This window comes from Littorina saxatilis, linkage group LG15 (genome assembly GCF_037325665.1).
Source record: "Littorina saxatilis isolate snail1 linkage group LG15, US_GU_Lsax_2.0, whole genome shotgun sequence".
In the NCBI taxonomy this organism is placed as follows: domain Eukaryota; kingdom Metazoa; phylum Mollusca; class Gastropoda; order Littorinimorpha; family Littorinidae; genus Littorina; species Littorina saxatilis.
The window spans coordinates 42,670,285-42,681,729 of record NC_090259.1 but is presented as its reverse complement, the minus strand read 5'-3'; positions in this window follow the sequence as shown (position 1 = coordinate 42,681,729).

Below are 11,445 nucleotides of genomic sequence, written 5' to 3'. Positions count from 1 at the left end.
AAAAGTAATTGACCGATATTCATTACATTTTACAGGAGAGTTCCTGGAGATGATATTCCCAGATGTTTCTTTTCATTTTTTTCGATAAATGTCTTTGATGACGTCATATCCGGCTTTTTGTGAAAGTTGAGGCAGCACTGTCACACCCTCATTTTTTAATCAAATAGATTAGAATTTTGGTCAAGTAATGTCCGACGAAGGCCGGACTTTGGTATTGCATTTCAGCTTTGAGGCTCAAAAATTAATTTATGTTTTTGCTCATTAAATTTGTTATTAAAATCAAATTTTGGCAAACAGATTTAAAATTGATTGCATCGTATTCTTCATCAACTTTTGAATCTAAAAATATATACATATGTCATGTTTACTCTTAAAATGTGACCCTCCACCACGACATGAGTTGCATGTCAACTCGCGCGGTTCTGCGCTAGGCTTTAATATAAGTCCGGGGAGTGTCTGGTAACAGTGTGAGGGTCACCTTAGTCACAGGCTTATAACTCAAACAGTTTTCGCTCTTTTCTAAACCGGTTTTCACCACTGGATAGAGCATAACAAACTCTTTAGGGAAATGTAAAAATATGAAAATCATGCAAAGGTGACATGCGACTCATTCCGTGGTGGAGGGTCACAAATGTGATCACAATTAACGAAAATAGGTTAATTAGTACTACGATTAAAATTAAAGAAATCGATCCAAACATTATTTAATCTTATTCTTTATCATTTCATGATTAAAAAAACAAATATATATATGTTGTACTCAAAACAAGCTCAGAAAGTTAAAAAGAATACAGAAAAGCACGTTTTTACATTTAGTCAAGTTTTGACTAAATGTTTTAACATAGAGGGGGGAATCGAGACGAGGGTCGTGGTGTATGTGTGTGTGTCTGTGTGTGTGTAGAGCGATTCAGACTAAACTACTGGACCGATCTTTATGAAATTTGACATGAGAGTTCCTGGGTATGATATCCTCAGACGTTGTTTTTAATTTTTTGGATAAATGTCTTTGATGACGTCATATCCGGCTTTTCGTGAAAGTTGAGGCGGCACTGTCACGCTCTCATTTTTCAACCAAATTGGTTGAAATTTTGGTCAAGTAATCTCCGACGAAGCCCGGACTTCGGTATTGCATTTCAGCTTGGTGGCTTAAAAATTAATTAATGACTTTGGTCATTAAAAATCTGAAAATTGTAAAAAAAATATTTTTTTTATAAAACGATCCAAATTTACGTTCATCTTATTCTCCATCATTTTTTGATTCCAAAAACATATAAATATGTTATATTTGGAATAAAAACAAGCTCTGAAAATTAAAAAAATTAAAATTATGATCAAAATTAAATTTTCGAAATCAATTTAAAAACACTTTCATCTTATTCCTTGTTGGTTCCTGATTCCAAAAACATTTAGATATGATATGTTTGGATTGAAAACACGCTCAGAAAGTTAAAACGAAGAGAGGTACAGAAAAGCGTGCTATCCTTCTCAGCGCAACTACTACCCCGCTCTTCTTGTCAATTTCACTGCCTTTGCCATGAGCGGTGGACTGACGATGCTACGAGTATACGGTCTTGCTGCGTTGCATTGCGTTCAGTTTCATTCTGTGAGTTCGACAGCTACTTGACTAAATGTTGTATTTTCGCCTTACGCGACTTGTTCTTCTTACTGCAATACGCTATTGCGCTATTCTGACTTGTCAATTTCACTTCGTGTTGCACGGGAAAAGTGCCGCGGGGATTGACGAAGATGTTATGTCTTGGTGAAAAAATGCAGTGCGGTCAGTTTCATTCTGTGAGTTCGACATATTGACTAAATGTTGTCATTTCGCCTTACGCGACTTGTTTTATATTACGGATACAGTCTGTTTGCACCATGTCGCATTGAAAGGAAAAGCTGTCGTTACTGTATTGTCATTGACACAAGCACAACATTGTTCTGCTAAGTCTCGTCTACTTAGTGGTTTCACAATCTTTGGTTCTTGTTATTGTTACTTTATCAAACACACGTGTTTTACATTTGCAGGTTCGTACATTGAAAAAGCGGCCTTACGGTCTTGTAACAAGCTCGCCCCGGAACAGATTCAGCTGTCTCCTCAGTATCTGGCTCATTTTCACGCTAGTCGTCAATGCTTCGGAAATAACTCCTCCCGAGAACTCAACCCAGAAAGATTCAGCGTCAACAGCCGTGGTTTCTCCCCCTGAAACAAAGATCCCGGCAGTGAAGGGGTCTTCTCCCCAAGATGACGTTCCAACAAATGAGAGGCTTCGCCCTCGTAACGCTTCTGGAACTCATCAGGGACCTGGTCGCCCTCAACGCCCTCAGAGCAACTCCCAAACAGAGCAACAGTCTGTTCCATCTCAGGACAACTCTACTGAAAATCATGGAACTGTGTCACCAGAGAGAGCTGTCACAAACAGAGTCACTTCTCGCATCCCCCGAAGTTCTCTTTCATCCACATCCATTCCACCAACTGTTCCGAACGGCAAACTTCAGTTTACTGAATACCTGACCGATTCAGAAGGAACCATTGAATGGACACAACCAGAGTCTGAAAAGGCTAACTGCGAGTCTTCCTGGGAATGGTTCATCGATGTTCCAACAACGAATGGGTTAGTTCTTGAATTTATCACCGTGTCAACGCTGAACCATTTTAGCATAGGCGTTCACGAAGTCAATAAGCAAACAGCAAGACCCAAAGTTCGCCCAGTATGGAACTACCCTGCCTCTGCTCACACAGTTACCATGGCTCCGTTGCTTGCGTCCAACAACCAGCTTGTGCTTGTCGTGAAAGGTAACCCGACGATAACTACAGCAGGACTGTCGCAGGTCAACCTGACCTACGTTGCTCATCCTCTGAGGTTCATGCCGGAGGAGGTCCATGTTGACAGCGACAGTCTTCACCCCAGCAGAGTAGCTTACGACTGCTCTTCGTTTCCAAGAAGGATTCCCAAAGCTTTGCAGTGTGACATGGTAGAGCAGTGCGAGTACGGAGAAGACGAAAGAGGGTGCTCCTACAAGGATGTAGCTGGCTGTGGTAACTGGGTCCCTTACGGCGACCAGTGTTTGAAAGCTTTTTATCAGCCAATCACAGAGTTCACTCCTGGTTTTTCCCACGTCACCATGCCGATCCCAGCAGAAGAGGTGTGCCAGATAGAGTTTGGGGCCAGGCTGGCAAAGCTTCCTGATGAAGAAGGCATCCAACTTATCTACCACATGATTCATCAGAGCGGATACAAGTCTGCGTCGATCGGCCTCAGAAAGATGACGCCGCTCTCCAGCAAACTCAAACACCTGTACAAGTATGTTTTCCAGTGGGGGAGACGAGGCAGTCCGATGGCGTTCGAACAGACGGTGATTCAGAGGGAAAACGCTGTCGTTGACTGCGCAGTGTTTGAAATCCTTAGGGAGCCCTTTATGCGAAATACACCTTGCAGCATTTCTATTGCTCACCGCGCAGTCCCAGAAGGGTTCGTGTGCATGAAGGTCAACTCAATGAGACGATCAGAAATAAAAACACAGTCGTTGACAGAACTGCATCTCGAACCCGCAAGAAGAGTTTTGAGCAGAATCCCGACAAAGCAGTGTCCGGATGGGTCACTCGTTCAGACTTTCCACAAATGCGAGTGGGGAGATTATAGCATGGTTTCTGACACATCAGCATTTCCTGTCTTTCCCAGCTTTCAATGCACGCTTGGTCACAGTGTCCCCTTTTCCCTCGTGTGTGACGCTATCTACGACTGCGCAGACGAAAGTGACGAAGTAAGATGCATGGCTCCGAGGTTCCAACCTCTCTCTGACACGACCTTCACCTGCATGAACCTGCAGACTATCCCGAGACAGAAACGTTGCAACGGGATCAGTGAGTGCTTTGATGCGAGTGACGAGGACGACTGTCTGACGTGCACGGATGGCATGACAGCGTGTCCTACTACTGATGGCTGTGTTCCCGACAGCTATAGAGAATTCTTTCTGTCCTGCCACGTCCCCTCTCAGTCAAACGTGGAATCTGTATTCAAAAGCATACCTCCGCCAGCTTCCGTAGAACTTGACGGTTTTGGAATGTCCACTCTGACGCCAGTTGAGGGAGAGTGCAATGAAGGGTATTTTCAGTGCGATAACGGACTGTGTATCCCCACGTTCTTGGTCAACAACGGGGAACAGGATTGTCCGAATGGAGTTGACGAGAACATTCCTCCGGAGAACGTCACATGTCCTGGCTACTACCGTTGCCACGAGTATGGAAACTGCCTGCATAGTAAGCACGTGTGCGACGACATTCCTCACTGCCCGAACCAGGACGACGAACGCTACTGTCAGCTGAGCTGTCCCCCGGGCTGTACGTGCGAAGGCCACTCCTACAAGTGCACGGCAATGATAACACCCCGGCAGCATCTCCACACGCGGTACTTGGACGTCAGCGGAGTTGTTCTTCCAGACCTCGAAGACATCCAGTTTATGGAATACTTAGTCTACTTGAACCTGTCTCACTGTCGGCTTCAAGAAGTTAACTTGACAAGCATGCCACAGCTGCGGGTCCTGGATTTAAGTAACAACTTGTTGTCGAACTTGTCTGAAATTGTGTTCGCTGAGCTTACGGGACTGCAACGACTATTGCTGTCAAACAACCCTTTTGTATCAAAACTGGACCACACTTTCGCTAACTTCATCAGAAATTCTGGATTGGCAAATCTAAACTCATTAATGTTGACTAGTACTGCACTGCGTACTATAGAGGATGGGGCGCTGGCTCCGCTAAAGAAGCTGACCTTACTTGACCTTAGGGGTAATGACCTCACAGACTTTGACAAAGATATTTTTGACGAGATGGCTCACCTGAAAACTCTCTACGCAGATAACTACAAACTGTGCTGCCCTTACTTCCATTTCGCGACGATACCCGAGTGTTACGCGCCAGCAGACGAACTGTCCTCGTGTTCCGATCTCCTCAGCGGCTACTTTTACCGGATCTTCGTCTGGCTTTTGGCCGCACTCAACATTCCGGCCAACCTGGCGTGCCTGGTCTTGAGGTGTGTGGAGATGAAGGGGAAGAAGGCCAAGAGCTACACGGTCTTCGTGGCCAACCTGTGTCTCTCAGACCTGCTGATGGGGATCTACCTCATCTTCATAGGCTCTGCTGACGTGCATTACCGCAACGTGTGGGTCTCTAAGGACGACGAGTGGAAGAGTAGCGGGCTGTGTACGACAGCGGGAGTCCTGGCCTTTCTGTCCAGTGAGGTGTCAACATTCTTCGTCTGTCTCATAACAATTGACCGTCTCCTGGTCATATGCTTTCCTCTGAAGGCCCACTTCCATATGACGAATCGGTCCGCGTCCGTGGCTTGTGTGGTGGCCTGGTTCCTAGGGTTGATTCTGGCCCTCCCCCCTCTAGGGGTTAACATGGAGTTCTATGGTCAGAACGGATTCTGTCTGCCGCTGCCCATCACCAGGAACCAGTTCCCTGGCCAACGCTACGCCTTCGCAATATTCATCGTCTTCAACTTCATCCTCTTCATTGTCATCGGGACAGGTCAGGTGCTGATCTTCTGGGCTATCAAAAGGATCCGCATGTCTAACCACCCGCATCACCAAGACATGACCATCGCTTCCCGGCTGATGCTTATCATCGTCACGGACTTCCTCTGCTGGTTCCCCATCGGTCTCATGGGCTTGCTGGTTTTCCTGGGCGGCGTGCCAATCCCCGGTGAAGTCAACGCGTGGGCAGCGCTCTTCGTACTTCCCTTCAACTCCACGCTAAACCCTTTCCTCTACAGACTCAACAGCGTGTGGGGCAGTCATAGAGAGCGCAGGATGGAGAAACGCATCCAGAAAACCATCCGTTCGATCAACTCCGAGATCCACAAGTGGCCTCCGGACAAGGTGGAGAGCTTGCTGAGGTCGTGTCTTCGTGCTGGGGTAGTCCGGAAAGAGAAAGTTCTCCAGTGGCTGGACGTTAGCTACGGTGCAGGTGGACAAGGGCAGGGCATTGAGGCCAACCTGCATGAGGAAGAACTGAGGGTGTTGAAGACAGACACGGACTGTGACCAGCACAGTACCTGCACTGACACTGCAGACTTTTAAGATGTGGACAGTGTGTGTTTTGGTTTGGTGAAGAGTCAAGTGTGTGTGTGTGTTTGTGTTTGTGTGTGTGTGTGTGTGTGTGTGTGTGTGTGTGTTTGTCTCTGTTTGTGTCTAGGTGTATGTATGTGCATGTTTGTGTGTGTGTGTGAGTTTGTGTGTGTGTGTGTGTGTGAGTGAGAGAGAGTGCGTACGTGCGTGTGTGTGCGTACGTGTGTGAGAGTGTGTGTGTGTGTGTGTGTGTGTGTGTGTGTGTGTGAGAGAGAGAGCGTGCGTGCGTGCGTACGTGTGTGTGAGTGTGTGTGTGTGTGTGTGTGTGTGTGTGTGTGCGTATGAGTACATACATACATACATACATACATACATACATACATACATACATACATACATACATACATACATACATACATACATACATACATACATACATACATACATACATACATACATACATACATACATACATACGTACGTAAGTACATGTATGTATATTTGTATGTATGTATGTATGTATGTATGTGTTGCATATGTGTTTGCGTGTGTGTGTGGATATGTGTGTGTGTGGATATGTGCTTGTGTGTGTGTGCGTGTGCAAACGTTTGTGCATACTTGTGTGTGCGTGCATTCGCCCGTGCGCGCACGCGTGTGTGTGTGTGTGTGTGTGTGTGTGTGTGTGTGTGTGTGTGTGTGCGTGAGTGTGTCAAGGTAAAACGTAAATTACGCCACCTAGCATGGTACTTTAACGCTTTCTACCCCACCCAGGTTGACACAGGTTTTTTTTAGCCGAGACCAGCTGTGCTGCAGCAGGTCACTCAGAATTTTAGTAACTGTGTAGTAACTGTGTATCAACACGCTGGAATGCAGGCGTTAGATCGACGTTACAGGAAGCTAATATATCTGTACTTGGTCAGATCATAGACCAAATATCCTGGACCGCCAACTCGTCACGTGACCCTTCGAAGTTACGACGCTCGACTTTCAGGGGCGCTTAGCGTCCGGTTTGAAAGGACAGCGATTCGAAGACAGTGACAAGAAAGCACGCTCCAGTTATTTGTGACAATGGGAGGTGACAATGAACTGGATTTTCCAAAACTCCAAACTAAACTTAACAAAACTCATCGAAAAACATGTTCCATATGCACTTTAGCTGAGTTTATTTTAGCATTTTCAGAACTTACCTCGGCAACTTCGTCCATGTTTACAATCGACACCGGATATGACATCCCCCTGATTTCTGAAAGGCCATGTAAGCGTAGGTTCCTAAATGCGAGAGGCCGCTACCTCGTAATAGAGAGAAAGAGCGGAGAGAGAGCTAGTTGGCGGTCCAGGATAAATGGTCTATGGTCAGATAGAGCCATATGAGTGGGTACGGATATATCCGTACCTGGGGGACAATAAGTCAAGCGTGTCATCTTGTATTTGCACCAAGGTCGTGTTACCTGCTTTTTTCACAAGATCGGACTCCACAAAAAGGCTCAGTGAGAAGATCGAATGCGTGCAGATAGTGACACTTGCAGGTCACCGGGATGAAGCATAGAGAGGATAAGAACAATGGTTGATTAAAATCAACAATGGTCGAAGCTGTGTTTTCATAAAAGAAGCGGTTTGGTTGGGCCCACGTAAGTACAATATTTTAAAAAAACACTCGTGTAAATCTGGTACGACACAGCAAACCATGTAGCATTCTCTATAAACATCATGTGGGGCCCAATACGGGTTGAAAGGGACATTGTTGTTTTTTGTTGTTTTTCAAGTGAAAATCTTCTCGAGTGCACGTTTTTCCAATCGACACCGTGTATGACACATGAAAAAGAAAAGTTGTGAAAATGCATACACCAGGAGGGAAATACAAAACAAAATAAAAGTAATTCTGATCTCGTGAGCAAGGTAACAACGACGGGCCATAGGTCACCTTTCCCAACCATTTCAAGTACATGACCGCTTCTGCGGCCATCAAAAAAAGGTCTCACGAATGAAAATGGGTGAATCTCTCTCAATTCAATTCAGTTCAATGATCTCTCTCTCTCTCTCTCTCTCTCTCTCTCTCTCTCTCTCTCTCTCTCTCTCTCTCTCTCTCTCTCTCTCTCTCTCTCTCTCTCTCTCTCTTCATTCAAGGAATATTACATGCTGTTTCTTTTACAAAACTTATAAGTATAGGTTACAACACGAGTGGCTTTTTATATGGCTTGTATTTCAGTCAAGACCCAGCGGATGAATATCATCGGGAGACACGAGCCTCTGGCGAGTGGCTCTCGATTGATATTCCCGCTGGGTCTTGACTGAAATACAAGCCATATAAAAAACCACGAGTGTTGTAATCTGTATATCCCATTCTACCATCAAACACAAAGTGTAGACTACTAGCGGCACTGTTGCGATCTGTGCAGGGTAAAACTGTTGCCAGCGAGACTTAGCCCTTTTGCAACCTTAAACTAAGTGGCCGTCGCTGAAAAAATAAAACGAATGAGTGCATCGATAAGTACGCGGTAACACACTTTCAGACCATTTAAAAGCTTTAAGTAAAGGTTCATAAATTGCAAGAAAGTAATGAAGTCGAATAGAAATTAATTTAGTTGAAGCGCACAATTCTTTTGTTTTGCGTTTCAGGTCGGCAGAACGGGCGAAACGGGTTTGGGACCCATTTGGCTTACTCGATTCAGAATCGATTCCACGTTGTTTTTCTCGAACGTGTGTAATTAGGCTTATTGACAGAGAAGCAAATTTTAGGTAACAAATATGTAGGTTTAGATTTAACCATTTGCTCCCTATTTGAAATGTATCTACGTGATAAACTGTTTTGCGAGTGTGTTTGCATGGATGAACTTATCTGTCACCGCCGATTGATTGCATTTTGAAGGAATATGACTGGATTACGGAAAAATATGTGGACTTACTGCAGAGCCAGGCAAAAGAGTAGACTTGCTCGCAAAACACGTGAAACAGCCGATGTTTGATAGCTGAAGGCGCACACCAAAACACACTACCGACAGATTCTCAAAAGTCGTCTGCTAACGATGCAAGGGGAGGGTACTCGTGTTTTTGTTTTGGTTCGCTAGCATCTGGTTATCTTGTAAGTTGAATGTTCGTTTTTTTCGACCTGCATTGCTTTCATAATGAAAGAAACTTTTGCTTATTGCATCTCATACATCAGATCAGTTCTGAGATTCATTTTTGCGTGCAACTGATATGGTTTTCTGAGCCGTGCAATACGATTTTAGAACTTCATACAAATGTGTCACATTGTTCGGCGCGAGGTCAAAGGTCGGGAGGAAAGTAGTCCTTTGCCCAAATCGGAATCTGCACTATCATATATTTTTTGGAGTCCATGATGTATTTATTGAGCTATAAAAATACAACATATATACCCATACTGAAGTAACAGAGACAAAGAAGGGAGGTCATGGGATATGAAATATTATCAAGCAGCTGGCAAAATATAACTGTACTCTCTGATTATATTGAAAAAACATGATGATATATAATTCATGAAGGATTATTTACAAACACATATTTCTCTGTTATATATAATTTTCAAGCATTGCTAAAGAATCGTAATGCATCTTAAAATGTCTTATTGGTTGCTTGACATGTTAATTATGGTAAATATGTTATTTGTACTATAGTTAAACTTATCTTTTATTTCTTCTGGTTTGTTACCCCTCAATGGGCGAGGGCCGGATGAAAACAAGCATGTATACATTGCTTATTCTGTCACCCTCGTAAAATAAATTTCAATTCAAATTCAAATTCAAATTCTCTCTCGCTCTCTCTCTCTCAGGCAGAAGAGACTTGATGTTTGATTCGTGACATGGAAAATGTACCCCTCGGTATTACCGTTACCAGAAAGTTTTCATGGTTGATACACTGTTTGCTACGATGTATATATCTATATTGTGAGGTGACTATATTAGCAAGCAACTGCCAAAAATATTTAACACCATGTATATACATTTGATTCGATTACGTGAAATGCTGATTTTGTACATTTTCTCTTTTTTTTACCATTGTAAAAACCAAATCACTGGTTACACAATTAAACAATCCAATCCAATCCAATCTCTCTCTCTCTCTCTCTCTCTCTCTCTCTCTCTCTCTCTCTCTCTCTCTCTCTCTCTCACCATCTTTTTGTCCCTCTCTCTTTCTGGACAACCCGCTCTGTGTCTCTGTCACTGTCACGTCTGTATCTGTGTGTGTGTGTGTGTGTGTGTGTGTGTGTGTGTGTGTGTGTGTGTGTGTGTGTGTGTGTGTGTGTGTGTGTGTGTGTCTCTTTCTCTCTCACCTTCTCTGTCTCTCTCTCTCTCTGTACTACTCGCTCTGTATCTCTGTCTCTTTCTCTCTCAGTCGCTCTCGCTGTCTCTGTCACTGCATGTCGCTGTGTCTTCATGGCAATATGTCACTCTCTCTCCCTCTCACATTCTCTATGTTATATCAGAGACATTCTATCTATGTCTCTGGTTATATGAAGTCTTATATCGCGCGCGTATCTCCAGACTCGGACTCAAGGCGCAGGGATCTATTCTCTGCCCCTCTCTCTCTCTCTCGCTCGCTCTCTCTCTCTCTCTCTCTCTCTCTCTCTCTCTGTCTCTCTCTCTGTCTGTATCTCTCACTGTCTGTTTGTCTGTCTGTCTGTCAGTCTCTCTCTCTCTCCCTCTCACACTCTCTGACTCTTTCTCTCTCTGTCTCTGTCTGTCTCTTTGTCTCCCTCTCACACTCTCTGCATCTCTCTCTCCCTCTTTCTCTCTCTCTCTCTCTCTTTCTGTCTCTTTCTCTCTCTCTCACACACACCCACACATACACATTCAAACACACACACACACACACACACACACACACACACACACACTACACACACACCACACTTACACTAACACTAACACACAGTGTCAGTGAGCGAGTGTGTGTGTGTGTGTGTGTGTGTGTGTGTGTGTGTGTGTGCAGGAATACATCGAGGAACCTTGAGGATCACCAGACCCGCAAGAGAATCGAGGTCAGGATTTAGACGAACAAAACATCATTTGAAAAGACACACACACACACACACGCGCGCGCGCGCGCGCATACATGCGTATACATACATGTACGTACACACACTCACACGCACACACTCAAGTATGCACACATGTACACACACACACACACACACACACACACACACACGCGCACTCACACACACACACACACACACACACACACTCACACACACACACACACACACACACGTTTACACGGGCGCAGGTCGTGGAATATTGCGCATTCAACGGTGAACGTTTTTGCTTCCATTTATTATAGAGCGCAGGTAAAGGGGAGGGAACCTGGTTCCAAAAGTAACACATGTGACTGTGTTTTTATATTTAGTCAAGTTTTGACTAA